General features: G+C 45.4%; 1 long non-coding RNA gene across 1 annotated transcript; it reads left to right on the top strand.

The window, feature by feature from the left end:
- The first annotated feature begins 3,996 nt into the window (after nucleotides 1-3,996).
- On the top strand, nucleotides 3,997-5,718 carry LOC135383180 (uncharacterized). The gene is made up of 3 exons (XR_010419721.1): nucleotides 3,997-4,033; nucleotides 5,409-5,474; nucleotides 5,584-5,718. It is a non-coding gene; the product is annotated as an uncharacterized LOC135383180 (long non-coding RNA).
- The last annotated feature ends 10,069 nt before the right edge of the window (nucleotides 5,719-15,787 follow it).

Raw genomic sequence — 15,787 nt, 5'->3', positions numbered from 1 at the left:
GGGGAGTAAAGAGGAGAAAAGAAAATACGTTCAATATCAGATGCTAATCATCCACCTGCTGAGCAATACAACGAAGCACAAAATGTAGCCTTGAAATGAAAACGCCCACGGGGCTACGGACAACTGTCAATGCGCTTCATGGCGTCTGCAAGATCGAATATTTCTCTACAAGAAGAAAGAGCGCTTCGAGACGAACATGGTTATGCAAATTTCATTGCAAAATTATCACGCTGGCCAGCTTATGGAGACTACAACCCCAAAATGTCTGCACGTAATTCTCCGTAATTCTACATAAAAACAGATGCTACGTGCAATCAATTTGAGTCGCTTAGGTATTGTGGTTTCAATGATTCGAAGTATAAAATTAGAGAAATTACAGGAAAAGCACAAACATTTTCTATTGCTTCCAAACTCAGCGCTTCCTTTCTGAGAAAAAGAAAATCGAAGGAGCCGACCGGGAATAACCCACCTGAAATCATCGCGTGCTCTGTGGTTTCTCGCCTTAGGGCAGTTGTGCTATTACACCTGCGGCGAGAGAAAGTGCTCCAGTACACCCAAATACAGACAGTCGCCACAACAATTATATTGTGAACTTGGGTGACGGGAGTGAACTGGAAACTACGTAGCAGCTACTCCTGCTTTTTTTATCTGTTTTATTTTTTATTTTTTTATTTTATTTCTAATCCTACAGATATTCTACCAACACGATTCTTTTTAAGTACACGGGGCAGTACGCAGTTGAGAAGGTAAAAAATAAACCCTCCGTGAAAAAGCCGCAAAGGAACGCATGAGGAAAGAGGGGGCGGATGTGAACAAGGGATGGAAATACAAACTTTGTGCAGGTCACATTTGTGTGGCCAAGCTCAGCCCTTGTTCAAATCATCCACACTAGCGAGCCTAATCCACACTACCTTCCCTCCTTCTATACAAATCTAAGTGGCCAAATAAAGCAAACCCTCTTCTTGTTGTCAAGCGAGAACAACATGATCTGTAACAAGTAACTTACGTGATCTTTGGTCCTCCGAAACACTGTGGCATTCTGAGCACAGAACAGTGAACACGGCACTTTGAACGTTGATGACGTTCTGATCCCGTCGTTCCCGAAAGCTCCTGTCACGTACCCTTGTGTCCTTGAAGTTTTTGGCGGCAGCTTTGCAGCCGACCCTACACGGTCGTTCCGACCGCCCAGCGGCAACATCAAGGGTGAGTAAAGCGGCAAGTAGCATATGAGATGAGAGGGGCGGTGAATTGTACAACCGGGCGATGGGAATTGATGTTATGAGGAATAATGAAAGACGGAAATCTAGCCCATGTCGGTGACTTCCTTCTTTCATTGTACGAACACTTCAGGGACATTCGAAGGCTAAGTTTCGAAGCATCCGAAGGCGAAGGGACATTCGAGCGGACCCAGTTATAGGAACGTAGAATGCACTGTATTTTCAGTTATTTCTTTGTGTTATCCTGCCTCGTGTGTTTCACCCATCTGCTTGATTGTTGTGTATGTCTACACGCAAGTATTGAAAAATGAAGCATTTAGCATATATTCGTTGTGGCCCTCGGAGAGTGTGAAAGGTCAGCACACGGCAGGTCACACCCTTCGCATAATGACGCAATTGGAAACCATGATTTCATGGGGAAATACGGTGAACTAACCATTAAAATAATTGTAAAATATACGTCGTAACTTGATCGTGTTCAGGAATGGATACTTTGTAAGAAAGAAAAGTTTGTGCTAAAGCTGCCATCACTTTTCGTTCATGGCAGACCTTTCTCGCACAAAGCCCTGTCTCACCCATCAATTATGCTCCGGTAGCACTAATCGCATGAGATTGGTCAAGCAGGTGTTCTTACATCTCCAAACGGGAGTGAACAACAAACAGAACGAAAATGAATGGTAGCACGGGAAATAGCTGTCACTCACCTGATATGTTTCAATTACGAAAAACTTATGACAGGCGGAAGCCCGTGGCCAAAACGAGAGAACACTCTTGAGAACATCCGTAGCAAGACTCTTTGATGCCACGACGAGCTGGAAAATGATCTGTGAAAGCGATCAACATACGGAACCAGAAATTTCGAATGACTACTGTAGAAGTGTTTTTTTTTTGTTTTTTTTTCGCGCGGAATTATGTTTTGGCGTTTTCCCATGCAAGTTCTCCAGTATATGTTCGTTTATATACGGTGGATCTACAGGCGATTGTCGGCAGTCCCGAATTCCTCCGGCCAAAGATCCGTCGATGGGCTCGAGCATGTTGAACTGTGGAGACTAGGTCGAGAACTGGATCCATGGAGCTTCGGTGGCGACGAAATCCAGCCATTTCGTGAGGGAACGCACGTTGTTTTTCAAGCCACCAGTCGAGGCGATGCAAAACCATTCTCTCCATCAGTTTCCCCATACAGCTTGTCAGGCTCACCGGGCGAAAGGAGGACAGGGAATTTGGGGGCTTGCCTGGTTTCAGGATGGGAACAACCAATGCCTCCTTCCATGTATGTGGTAAAGATCCTTGTTGCCAAGACGTATTATAGACATGAAGGAGAGCTTGGAGTGACCGCCCGTCAAGGTTTCGTAGGGCGGCATAGGTGATTTATCGGGCCCAGGGGACGAGGCGGCGTTCACAAGCTTCAACGCTGCCTTTAGCTCGATTAGTGTGAAGTCGCTGTCCATAACTTCCGGGGGACGGGGCCAGTCGTGGTGAAGTTCAGCTGTCAAACTGTGGACAAAACTGCGGTGTAGGGGCGTGGTCGAGGCAGCCGCCGGAGTCGTTAGTACCACACAGAAGTCCGTCGCAAGGGTGTTTTCGTCTACACGCTGAACGATAGCCAAGGCCACGAGAGGATTCTTTTGAGGGGGCGCCTCCTTCAGAGATCGGATTGTCCGCCAGATCTTCGTGGCCGGATCAAACGGTGAAAGGTGGTGGCAAAACTTACGCCAACGCTTCCTGTCCTCGTTTTCAAGTTCTCGTGTTACTTTAGCTTTCACCCGGCGGTATTCCACAATGTCCGTAAGTTGCCCTGTCCGACGAGCCGTTCTTTCTGCTCGGCGACGTAATGCTCTAAGGTGATTAATGGCTGGGGAATGGCCGACATGGCCTGTTACCCTTTTAGACATGACCACCGCGTCCTGAATACCGCGGGTAATTGCTTGAGAGAGAGCCTCTGGGGGAGAGAGCCTTCGGAGGGCGAAGTATGTAAGCTTCTATACATTGAACAAAGGCATGCTGAATGAGTAACTATGAAAAATGGGAAGGAACGAGGGCAATGCTTTCATGTTTCTTGTTAAATTGTGTGAAGAGAAAATAGCGCGGCATTTTTGCGCAGCGGACACTTTTTCTGTTCCCAGGTCTGGCTAGTTGTTGTCTGAGATATATAGACTACAAAAAGTTGAACACCAGATAAATAGAATATATAAAGGGAAGAAAAAAAAAGCCGCGTGGCATACTTCACTAACTGGCACACAGCATATTTCAGTTGCAGGCGATAGCCAAAAATCCGGAAATACTATAACTATGAATGCGGTATCGGGTCGAGAAAAATAATTTGGAGGGGCTGCCGAACTTTACATGGAAGAGAGATTGTTTTTCTAGTTTTTCTTTCCCGAATGCACTTGGGAGGCACCACTTCGGGAGGGGTTCGAACACCCTACGGCACTCCCGCCCCCTGAGTGAGAGTGACAACAGAACAACAAACGATCAAAGCCAGGGCGCACAGACTGTTTGGGTAGTGGGGAGGCCTTTATGGCACTTCACGCTGTCACGTGGCATCACGATGACGTCCCATGAGCGGCGTCAAAAACGTCTTACCCGTCGTTACAGAATCATTGTACATGTGAGCTTGCCTATCGGCGGAAAACGTTCGGCCGTTCTTCTTGACATACGTTCTTGGAACGTACTTGCTGAGACAGCATGTGCGACGCTCAGGAAAAGGGGACCTCATCTCGCCAGCTCCAACGAAAACGAAAGAAACGTGTTGATGGTCACATTCGGGAAATGTATGGCACCGCCACAACTGATGAAGACGACATATTGGGAGGCCGGTGAGTATAACCCGTTCTTGAAACTGACAGGTCTTCTATGACCACCTTTTTTTGTACTCCTACAAGACAAATTTGTTAATCTGATATTCGAATATCGCGCAGTCAGAGCCCCGCCGTCACGTGATCAAAGTGTAACACACCAACAAATCATTTGCAGTCACCAGAGCGGTCTTGTGTGTTAAAAATAGTGTCATTCCCCAGGAGAACTCGAGACGAACGTGCCCGCAGCGATTTTATAAGTACATATCGCGCGCTTTTTGTGAAGAAGTGAACTGAAAATCTCTCATAGGCTTACTGAAGTGCATTGTACGTAATGAGCAAATTTGTCTTGGGTATGTCTCTGCAAATGAAGTTTGTCATAGCAATGTGGTGTCTCCTGTTATCAAGACCTGAGTATTTGGGCTTTTATTTATTTGTTGTAGAAAATTCGTGGGGTATAAGTCCGGTGATACTTCTGTGAAAATCCGGGGCGTAATTGGGTAAAAATGCGTTTGTGCCAGCGCTCCCACTCAAATTCGGTTGTCACAGTATACGCTTCTGCGCTTGCTTCAGAAATGCTTGTTGAACAACTTGACAGATCAGTGGAGTCTTTTCTACGGATATTGGTCCATGACCGTGAAAGCCGTATCCAGTATATAATACCGCGGCATTCCTTTTGCAGGCGTCACCATTTAAAAGTTGGCTTCACCTCATTATCAAAACTATTTCCGAAGGCAAGGCAGGCTGCCACAGCCGCACTAAACTAACCTAAAACGATACCAACCAGTTTATGATATCTTGGGGGTAGTTTAGTGAGGTTAGGTTAGGTTAGGTTTGTGCGGTTGTGATAGCTAGCCTCGCCTTCCGAAATCTGTTTCGAAACGAACCTTTCCAAATTTTACCAGTCCTTTAATTTCAATTGCATGCAACATCGTATTGCGTGTTAAGCCTGCGTAGTAAGCTGATAAGTTATGAATTTTAGGATATGTCTCCTTTATTTAGGCGCTTAAAATGTTGGTACCGCCAAATTGCAAGTGGGCTTCACCTGAGCCTGGGCCTTCTGAGCCTGAAGTGAAGCAGTCGTTAAGGCATCAATCCAACCACAGCCACGCGGTAAAATGGTTTGCGTCGGATAATCGGATTAAATTCGGTTTATACATGCTGCTCATTTAGGTTATACCGCGGTTATCTGGTATTTACCGCGCGTAACGGAGTATAACCCAAACAATCCATATGCCCAATAATTATAAAAGGCATTATGACACATGTGGGCAGAGCGACATCTTCGTTACAATGATGTGCAGTCTGTCACATTGACGAGGACTCGCTGTTCATGCCATAATAGGAAAAAAAAATGGCCTATCATGCGTCTCACCTGAGGCTTATACTGTTACAGGAGCGTTCAATTTCCCTTCGCAGCACAACTAGCGACACCGTCTGTGCAGTAATGTTATGCTAGTGGGTGAGTATTCACGAATCGAAAATGCAGTGCGCATCATATGCTCATTATAAGTAACACTAAAGTCGGTTCCTAATAGGCGCATTCTGTTTTTTCTACTTCTTGTCTTCAGCGTTGTCGAGCCTGATAACGACCATTCTTCTGAGGTTTCTCGGGAGGATGTGTGAGCACACGTGTTGACAAGAAATTTGCCACTCCTGTGCATTGTACTGCAATCTCTGCTGCTCCTGACCAGATAAGTGCATGCACCGGGTCAACCAATTCAGTTCCATATTGCACCATGTTTAACAGCAGCTGTGTTGCATGTGTCAGTCTTCTCCTATATTTTATTTTCAGTGTCAATGAGGCTATTGCACGTCCATGGGAGGATTCTGCTAATGATCTGTAAGTACACACTTAATTTGAGTGAGCCATTTTCATTGCCTGCACATGGATTATGTTGCACTTCTCATGTCCATCTCTTGTTCTATAGCATATTTCTCTGACAGTAAGGACCCGTTTTTCCAGAAAAACAGTATTCACAACCGCATCATGTACATAGAATGGCTTCTTGTCCAGCTAAATAATAATACATATTGTACAACTACATTTGTAACCCCCACCCTATTCTAAAGGTTTACATTATTATTGCCTTGCAGTTATAGCAGTCCCACACCAACGGAGTGGTCAGAAGCATCGTAAGTAGAAGCTGCCTATACCTTTTACAAGTGTTTATTCTCTATTTCATGTCATTGCCCTTGTTTCGAATCTAACATGCAGTTAATATGCTTACAGGGACTTGGACGCAGCATTGAGTGGGTCTGATGTGGATTCTTCAACATACCCAGATGAGTTGTAAATATCACATGCTTTATGTTCCTCATGGCAGCATTTTTCATAACTTTGAGGACAGATAAGACGTAGTATACATGGAGGTTGACAACAGGATGTTTCTATGTATGGGTTTTCTAACTATCTGACGTCAATTGCACTTCATCATACCGGAAAACAATGGGACTTCGTCATAACAAGCTGTGTCCTCAGCTCGCTTTCTTTCTTTCGTTTTTTTTTTCCTTTTGCTACCTTTAAAGAAGGTCTCTTTGGTATAACTTGTATTCTCATTTTCATACACATGCTGTTGTACCACATATACCATTTATTTATGCTGGGATTAGTTGTATAGTTAACAAGAGAGGTGCAACATGCTCATTCACATGCAACGGGATTAGTAGACAGTTCCATGAAGATGGTTATGTTTTGACAGAAAATTATGCTTGTTTTATAGGAACACGGAGAATAGGTGTGCTGAGTCAGCGGCCATGCAGGCAACACGTTCTGTGCAGCTTGCAGTGTGGGCTATCCAAGTTGGAATTCCATTACAGCACCTGTCAAGCTTGTTAAAAATCCTTCACAACTACCACCCTGATCTGCCACTTGATGGACGAACCCTGCTGTCAACACCAAAATCTGTACCCTTGCCGCAGATGTGCGGTGGGGAGTTCGTCTACTTCGGAATTTTGCGTGGAATCCAAAAGCTATTAGAAGCCGGTCTTGTCAGATCAAACTTGCTTAGCCTCCAGGTAAACATTGACGGACTGCCGTTATATGGAAGGAGAAACGTAAGCCTTTGGCCTATACTTATCGCTGTAAGGGAATGTCTTCCTCTCAGGCCCTTCCCAGCCGCAGTCAATTGTGGACTTGCAAAGCCTGAGTGTGTTGGCACATTCCCTGCCAGATTTGTTTTGGAAATGAAGACCCTTACCAGTGTGGGTAGATGGGTAGAAATCCAGCGAACCGGTAGAATGTAGGAAGGGAGTTGCCTCAGGACAGAAGCCGCCGATATTTCGAACAGAGACTGTTCTTCTTCTGGGCACCGTCCGTGTACGACGGGAGGAGAGGTGTCTCTCAGGCGGGAGACGGTGAAAATCTGAGGCGACCAACTCCCTTCCGAGCTCTTATGAAAACCTTTTCTGTGAAGTAGGACCCTCACTTTATCCCCCATTAACAAAGCAGCCATTCACTCCGGCCGTAAAAACCCGTACGGAACCTTTCTTCCCTCCGGGCTGTTGACCCACAATTCGCATGAACCTTTAAACACGTCACACCTAACCCTTTAAATAGCATGCCAATGATGAGGACGGTGCCCAGAAGAAGAACAGTCTCTGTTCGAAATATCGGCGGCTTCTGTCCTGAGGCAACTCCCTTCTTACCAGTGTGGGTTTCACGTACCTTGGGAAGTCGTATATGGTAGCTTTTCACTCACTTGTGTGCGACACACCTTCACGCGCTTTTGTGAGAAGCATCAAGGGTCACACAGGCTACAGCGCCTGTGAAAGATGTGCAGTTAAAGGGGAATATTATTCAGAAGGCAAGAAGGTTATTTACAGAGACCAAACTGCCACTAAACGAACCAGAAACAGATTCTGCACACCATAATGGAAAATCGCCACTTTTGAACCTGGGAATTGACTTGGTTCCTCAGGTACCATTAGATAGCATGCATTTAGTGTACCTCGGTGTTGTTAAGAAAATCGTTACTAGCTTTTGGATTGCAACAAGTGTAACGAAAACAAAGTTATCCCACAGCGCGAGGCGCATGATCTCTGAAAGGCTTCTAAACATGAAAACACATATTCCCCGTGAATTTAACAGAAAGCCGAGGGCACTAGTGGAGTGCTGCGTGTGGAAGGCCAAGGAATGGAGGCAGTTTCTTTTGTATACAGGTCCTGTAGTGCTTAAAAAAATGGTAGAAAAAACATATATGAACATTTTCTCACCTTGAACATTGCAGTGTCATTGCTGAATAGGCCAGATGCAACCACCGAAATGCTAGACCTTGCCGAATCACTGTTATATCGCTTTGTTTCCCATGGTACCATGGTGGCAAAGGAATCTATGTTCTCAACTTCCACTCTCTAATACATATAACGGATGATGTACGCCAATTTGGCACGCTTGATAGTTTCTCCTGCTTCCCGTTTGAAAATTGCTTACAAAAGGTGAAGCAGCTACTTCGGTCCCCTCACAAGCCGCTGTCCCAGCTGTCCAACAGATTGTTCGAAGCACTTATGCACTCTTAATGAACAAGCCTAACTTACCACCTTTCAGTTTAAAGTACAGACATCACAGTGGACCTGTACAAAGTGTGGAATCTGATGCGGAACAATACAAGAGAATTCAATTTCGGGGATTATGTCTGACAGCTGGTTCCGACTCCCGATTCTACAGTACAGCTCACTAATGGAAGTATTGCGGTTGTTAAAAACATAGTGAGGTCAAGAGGAAAAGTTTCAGTCACAGTTCAATCATTCCGTCGTCTCGAAAATTTTTACACTGTTCCGGTGCCGTCATCGAAGCTAGGCGTATACCTTGTTAGTGAGTTGCAGTCTAGCTATTTGTGCATGCTGAGGTATTCAAGAATTGAAGTGTAAAATGGTTCGCTTTCCTGTCGGAAGTAATTTCTTAGCAATCCCTCTTTTGTACAATAATGATGGTACTCCTTATGACAGTACGGACTTTTAACTAAACACATTTTGCTAAGAGTTCTAATTCGCATCGAAACGACCATATACTGCCAGATAGGCTACACCTGCATGAAAGTGTAGTGTGTCTCGCAGCAGGGTTAGGTTTATATCGCAGTACTTCAAGTATAAGAACTCTGGAGTCCAACATGATTTGTCGTATTTGTCGTATCAGAGAGTCTTTTGAAGTTAATTATTATGTAGAGCTATAGGGACTCAGTGATCAGTGATCAAACGTACTGCGAGCGTGAGTGTGTTGCCATTCGCAACATATACTGTACTTACTGAATGAGGAGGTCATTGTTAAAATCGGTGTTCTCAAGCTGGAACATACATGAAAGAACAAGCACCACAAACTGTCATGTGCCGAATATTTCATTGTTGTCGTATCATTAGAGGTGGAAGTTGCTGAGAAAAGTACAGGTATCCAGGATAAGAGTAAAATGTACAATATTATCTACAATAGGAAGATGTATGATGTACATATGTGTACATCATATGTATGACGTACGTATGATGTAGATGTGTGATGTATAATAGGGAGATGTATAATATTAGAGAAGTGTGTCTTTCACTGCAAATTAAGCTTTGCACGCCTTCAAAGATTGAGTCCGTCTGTGTGCTCAGGCTTTCCCAAAGGGTCGCTTGCAATTGTTACGAAGCCCAGGTTTCTGCTTTCAGTAAGATTTTAAACATACTTATATACTCTTGTCTCGTATATAACATTGTAGGTTGTGTAATTAGCAACTATATACCTTTTTTTAGCAGCTTACCATACACTTGTATCACACAGAGCATTATAATCAATCTACAATCTTTCTTCCTTTGCTGTACATGTGGCAACTCAGTTTGTTGTTACAAATAGAGACCAGGCTATAAATGTTTGTACGAGTGTCTATTGCATTGTATCAGTACCTTCCACTTGTTTTTGAGAACATGTACAAATAAAATTTTGGAGAACGAACGATACTCTTGTGGATTTTCCTCGAAATCATGACCTAGCATGAATGTATTTCTTCCGCCGCCTTACTTCTGCAACCACGAGCCTTCAAATGCATACTTACATATATGCGAATGTCCCCTGATGTTTGCGTTAAATTCTGCTTGATTTCTCCCTGGTAATTTAAACATATTGTTTAACGTAGAACGTGTACTGACGGAAGAATGTAGAATAAACACAAGTATGTTTTCAGTGTTTCTACAGTTGAAGCACTTACGTTCATTTAACACTGTTTCAACGTTGCCCAACAACGGTTGGCAACGCATAGTTGAAACAACGCAAATTCAACGTTAGCTTTCTACGCTCAACGTTGTTCAACCTGCAATAACGTAGATTCAACACTCCACCAACGTTCGATGTTGACTGGGACTACAGGTACCTCAGTAGGTTGCAAAAAAATGATTGTGCAATCGATAGCTCCTGGCTGTACTCTGGAAGATGTGAGCTTCCCTGGTCTGTCGAATCGGAACTACAACCATAACGTTCTTATCGCCATATGCGACCAAGCGCCATCGGCATCTACTCGGAATCTGTTCTGAACTTGAAAACGTATGTTATTGTGAGAACTGATGTTCTGAGGCTGGAACAACATCTTTCATCGTATGTTATTGTGTTGGCGTCTAAGACGCAGCATGGCAAATTAGGTGCTTCCTCCTGTCTTTCACCTTCGCCAACCGTATAGAAATGTGAATGTCTTTAGATTTCTAAAAGCGATAAAACCCCAGTGCAGGGGACACGGACAAACGAAAAACAGACTGACAAACACCTCTAATGGCAGAGACAACGCTGAAGTACATCAACTGCACCCAACCGACCCCTAGTAGCAGCCAAGGCCATCATGCTGTAATCACAAGAGTTATCACGCAAACAGGAGTACCAAGCAAACGCCCCCCCCCCCCCCCCGAGAACCAGACCTCGAGTTAGTCATCAATGAACTCGAGGTCTGGTTCTCGGAGGGCGGGGGGGTTTGCTTGGTACTCCTGCTTGCGTGATAACTGTTGTGATTACAGCATGATGGCCTTGGCTACCACTAGTGGTCCATTGAGTGCAGTTGATGCACTTAAGCGTTGTCTCTGCCATTAAAGGTGTTTGTCAGTCAGTGCTTCTGTGTTTCGTCTGTCCGTGTCCCCTGCACTGGGGTTTTATCGCTTTTAGAATGTACCACCAAACAGCCCGGTTTTTACCGCTTTTTGCATTTCTGTAGCGAGCTCTATTACGATAAAGGGTAAGCGGCGTATGTTCGACGGTTGATCATCAACCCAAGCAGCACAATGTACTGAAAGTCGAGTGCAATAGGGGTGGACGGGTAGGTGGAAGGCCTTGAACAGACTCCTGAAACTAAAGAACATTGATAAGACACATACCGTCCACCCCTATTGCACTCGACTTTCAGTACATTGTGCTGCTTGGGAAGTCCCGAATCTGAACCAAGCGATGTAGTAGTGACCCGATATTTATCTGTAGTAATCTCAACTGCCTTCATGATGTGTCATCATCCCGCTTGCACGCTTGGATCGTCCCGCTTGGACTTCCTTTGTGGGACAATTAAATTACAAAGAACGACTGACAAGCGACCTTTGCGATTTGGCACATGCATGTATCAGCTTTTGTGTAATATTGTGATAGTGGCACATCATTTTCTCATAGCGTTGCCACTGTTGCTGCATGTACACTGAATATTTGTGGCATACCTGCTATCATACCTGTTATAGGGTTTAGTTATACTGATTAAAATAAACACTGTGGCTAGTCCTCGGCGACCCGGAAGAGTGCGCGTTTTGTCTGTTCTTACACGAGCGCGCTCCTGATTGGCACAGCACGCGCACGTGTCTGTGCGTATGGAGGGATGGAGAACGAACGAAGGTCTCGTTCTCGTCGTTTTCTTACCTCGGAGATTGCTGCGTTTCGCGAAAAGTTGTTCACCGTGTAGTATAAAACAATTGGGGTATGGTACTGCGCTTCAGAATAGAAAGCATTCGGCGGTTGGTTGGACCGTTTTGGGGGCCGTAACTTTCGCGAACGAAGCCTGGAAATGCGACAACTGCGGCAATAACCGTACAGTCCCCGGTTTCCTTCACAACTTTTTTCAAATGTCAACTTTTCTGGCAGAATAAACTCACTTTTGGTCGGACATTGTTTGAGTGATCTCTGCCGAAAATAACTCTGCTGTAGAACAGCTTCAGATGGCTTAACTGAGTTGTGTTTGATGTAGCTTTCCTTGCTGGAAGCGAGGAATACCCTTGTTTTTTTCTGTAACAAGACCTCATACAAGTATAGAACTTATCGACGACGAGGAAAGAATATGTAGTTCACTACACTCTAAACACTGAACCTAAGCGCATGAGTTGTACGTAATTGTAATTAACTCGTTACCCAGTAACCAGATACTTTTCTTGGTAACGAAGTAACGACCTACTTGCATTTATAAAAGTTGTAACTAATTCAGTTTCAAAAATCATAACTCGTTACTCACGTTACTCGTTCCTTTCCCTCGTTTACGCTCGGCTTCAACATGGACGACATGGTCAGTTACTATGTGGAAATTCCCTAGATTCCGCACGCTTCTAACACGAGGTGATCTGAACTGGATGTTCAGCTCTTGGGGGCCTCTGGTCGACAGTCATTTTTTTGTTGAGTCCTAAAGGTGGCTGGCATGACGAATACCGCAACGTTTTCGGGTTGCGTCATTGACCAGGAAAGCATTATTGGAAAAATACTACGGATTTCGTGTGTGTGTGTGTGTGTGTGTGTGTTTATTATATGCAGCTCGTGCGTGTCATTAGCCTAGCAGCGTATCGCGGGAAGAAACCTTAGTCCCTGTATTTTGTCTCCCACCTCCACAATTGTGGGCTCCAGTGAGGATCACTCGTTGCATTACGAGATGGCACAGATGATAATCTCGTCAGTGTCGCCTGGGTTGGACGAGATATTCTGGATGAAGGCGGCAAAAGGTGACGGGAATGTAGTATTTTAGTGTCTCCTTCGCCTTCCCAAAACAAGATGACTCGGTACATCCCACGCGCAGGTAAGCGTCTGCAATATTTTGATGAATAGGCCCAAGCAGCACACAATAACGGGCCCATATTGGCTGGTCATTGGCGATACGGGTCCAATATGGGGCCTGTTTCGCCTAGATTTCCCCCATATTGGCTGAAACTGGGCAATATGGGCCCCGTATTGCCCAGTTTGAGCCAATATTGGGAAAATCCTGGCAATATGGGCCCCATATTGCCCGCGTACACCCCATATTGACTGAAAATGGTACGTACCCGTGTCGCACAAATGCCCAAGCAGCACGGTAAGATTGGACATTGAAGTGTGTGAAATGCCCAATTCAGTACATCGTTACATCCAACAACTTCCTGCACATGATACACATTGTTCGAAACAGTGAACATACGTGGCAATCCCATTGTAACGTTCGGTAGAACTCGACAACTCAACTTTCCACATTCTCGAAGCAGCCGCCATCTTGCTTCGCGACGCCAATGCCAATCGGCCGAGCCGACTGAGAGCGAGCGGGTTGTTTGAGCGAAATCACGCGTCCTGCAACTAATGCGCATGTGCGCGACAGCGAGATCGGAAGTTTCATACGGGCTAAAATGTCGCTGGTTGCTGTAATGATAACGGAATTGCGACAGGTCAAGTAAAAAACACAATTTTGATAGGAAGGGATGGCTCTTCTGTAAAGTTAGGTGCTTTGAAATTGCTGCAAGCAGTGTGAATTGATCTGGCGTGTGTCCGTCACCGTCACGAAAGTGTTTCGCTCCTTTACAATCTCGGGGCGGGTTGGAAACTTTTGGTGCATAGACTGTTGCGATCCCAATAAAGGCTTCTGAGGGATGTTTGAGATTGGCAGTTCCGTGGGGCTGCCTGTGTCTTTCAGCAAGACGGGCGTGGCACCCGTTCTTCGTTTTTGCAGCGATGCAGCGTTCTTTTTTGTAATTCTATGCAACGTGAATGTTAGTGATGGGCGATAGTCATCCAAACACTATCGATAGTACTATCGATGGTTGAGATAACTATTCATTTAAGTATCGATAGTTTTGTTCAAAACTATCGATAGTTTCACCTATCGATAGTATAGATAGTATATAGTATAGTGGTATATACGTATAGTATAGTATAGATAGTTTCGCCTATCGATAGTAAGCTGAACAGAGACCAAACCCGCTTGCTGCAAAAATCTAGAAGTCACTGCTCCGAGTTCTTTATCAGTCTAATCAAATACCTTTATTTACAGTTGCACAGTAGATATCTTTCAACTAGTTTCGCACCGTTAGCATGAAAAGAAAACGGTATACATAAAACAGAGGAGCCGAAAAACGGACGGGAACTTGTTCTGCTTAAAGGGACTATCGCATCCGTCCCGGTCGATTCCGAAACTGTAGTGCTTTTTTTATTCCGCGTTCATCACTGATAATAACGCCGAAAACTCGACGCGAATTGGCAGCGTCGTTCCTGTGTAGTTTGATATAAAACTTGGCAAGAGCAGACGACGCATTCCTGGATTCCCTCTCTGGAAACGTCACGCGGACGAGGCCAATCACTGCGCGCCCTTTCACATGGAGAATACCAATCACGGAGCGGCCGGAGGGACATTGGTAGCCTTCGCAACCGACCGACAGGCGGGCGGGCGAGGCGGAATTCTAGGGGACGGCGTCTTCTCCGACCAGCTCCGGTGGCACAGCGGTAACGCGTGCGCTTGGAGACTGGGAGGTCCGCGGTTCGAATCCGCGGGCCGGCTGTGCCGTCTGGGTTTTTTCCTGGGTTTCCCTCAGATGTGTAATAGGCGTATGCCGGCACAGTTCCCCTGAAGGCGGCCCATGGCTATCCTCCCCCCGAGCGGATTCCGCTCGGTCTTCCACTTCACCCTTTCCTCTCCTCCTCTCCACCACCTTTCCCTTCCCGAGAAACATGCCGCCTAATCAGGCAGGCAGACCTCTCGGGTTCCTCCCAACGACACTCCTCCCCCTCCTCGCGTCTTCTCTGTTACCGGCTCGCGGAACGTTGAACGTGGTCGTACAATCAGGAGCGTAACGCCGTGTTTCACGTAACATGGTTACGTCTGCACTCACACTGGTAAGCGAAAGTCAACGTATTTACCGAGGACTTTTCACTTAGTATAGTGCGATGCGAACGCCAAGCAGACGATCTCGAAGACAATCGCCTCGAAGACTCTCGAAGACAATCGCCAGCGCTGCGCTCCCATTCGTGCGCCTGGCTTACGTCATCATCCTGTTGGCTGCAGATGGAATGCGGACCTTTAAAACTCGTTTACTTAATATGTAAGCTGTTTTCGGAAGAGAAATTTGGCAAAGTTGACTCTGAAGCGGTGAGGAACATTACCCTATCGGTATCATACATACGTTCCCGGATGCGATAGTCCCTTTAAGCCAACAAAGCAGAAAAATAGATCTCCTGGATTGTTGTGCGCTATGCGTATGGTTAAAGGGACCGAAAAGTGAAAAATAACCCCCGTATTTTTGCCCACTATCGTGCACAACGTCGTTGTTTGATAACACACAGAAAGCATTACTTCTCAATTCGGCATATTTTTTACGTATAAATATTTTGAAGATTGCCGGAACATGGACGGTGCGGCCAACAAACGGAGAAAAATGAGCAACTTGGGTTTCGGGTCCAGGGCTCCCAGGGATTGGTCAACACAGCCAAACGCCATTTCAAAAATGACGCTCACTTCCATAGTTTCTACATTGATAAAGCATTAATAAAGCATTCAGCTACTTCGCCGCTACGAGCTACGATCCGCCGCGCCATCTGCAAGGCCGTCTGTGTGTTATCGCGTTTATTGT

Source organism: Ornithodoros turicata, chromosome 2, assembly GCF_037126465.1.
Source record: "Ornithodoros turicata isolate Travis chromosome 2, ASM3712646v1, whole genome shotgun sequence".
Lineage (NCBI taxonomy): Eukaryota > Metazoa > Arthropoda > Arachnida > Ixodida > Argasidae > Ornithodoros > Ornithodoros turicata.
The sequence above is the reverse complement of the archived record's forward strand: the minus strand, read 5'-3'. Positions and strand labels throughout refer to the sequence as shown.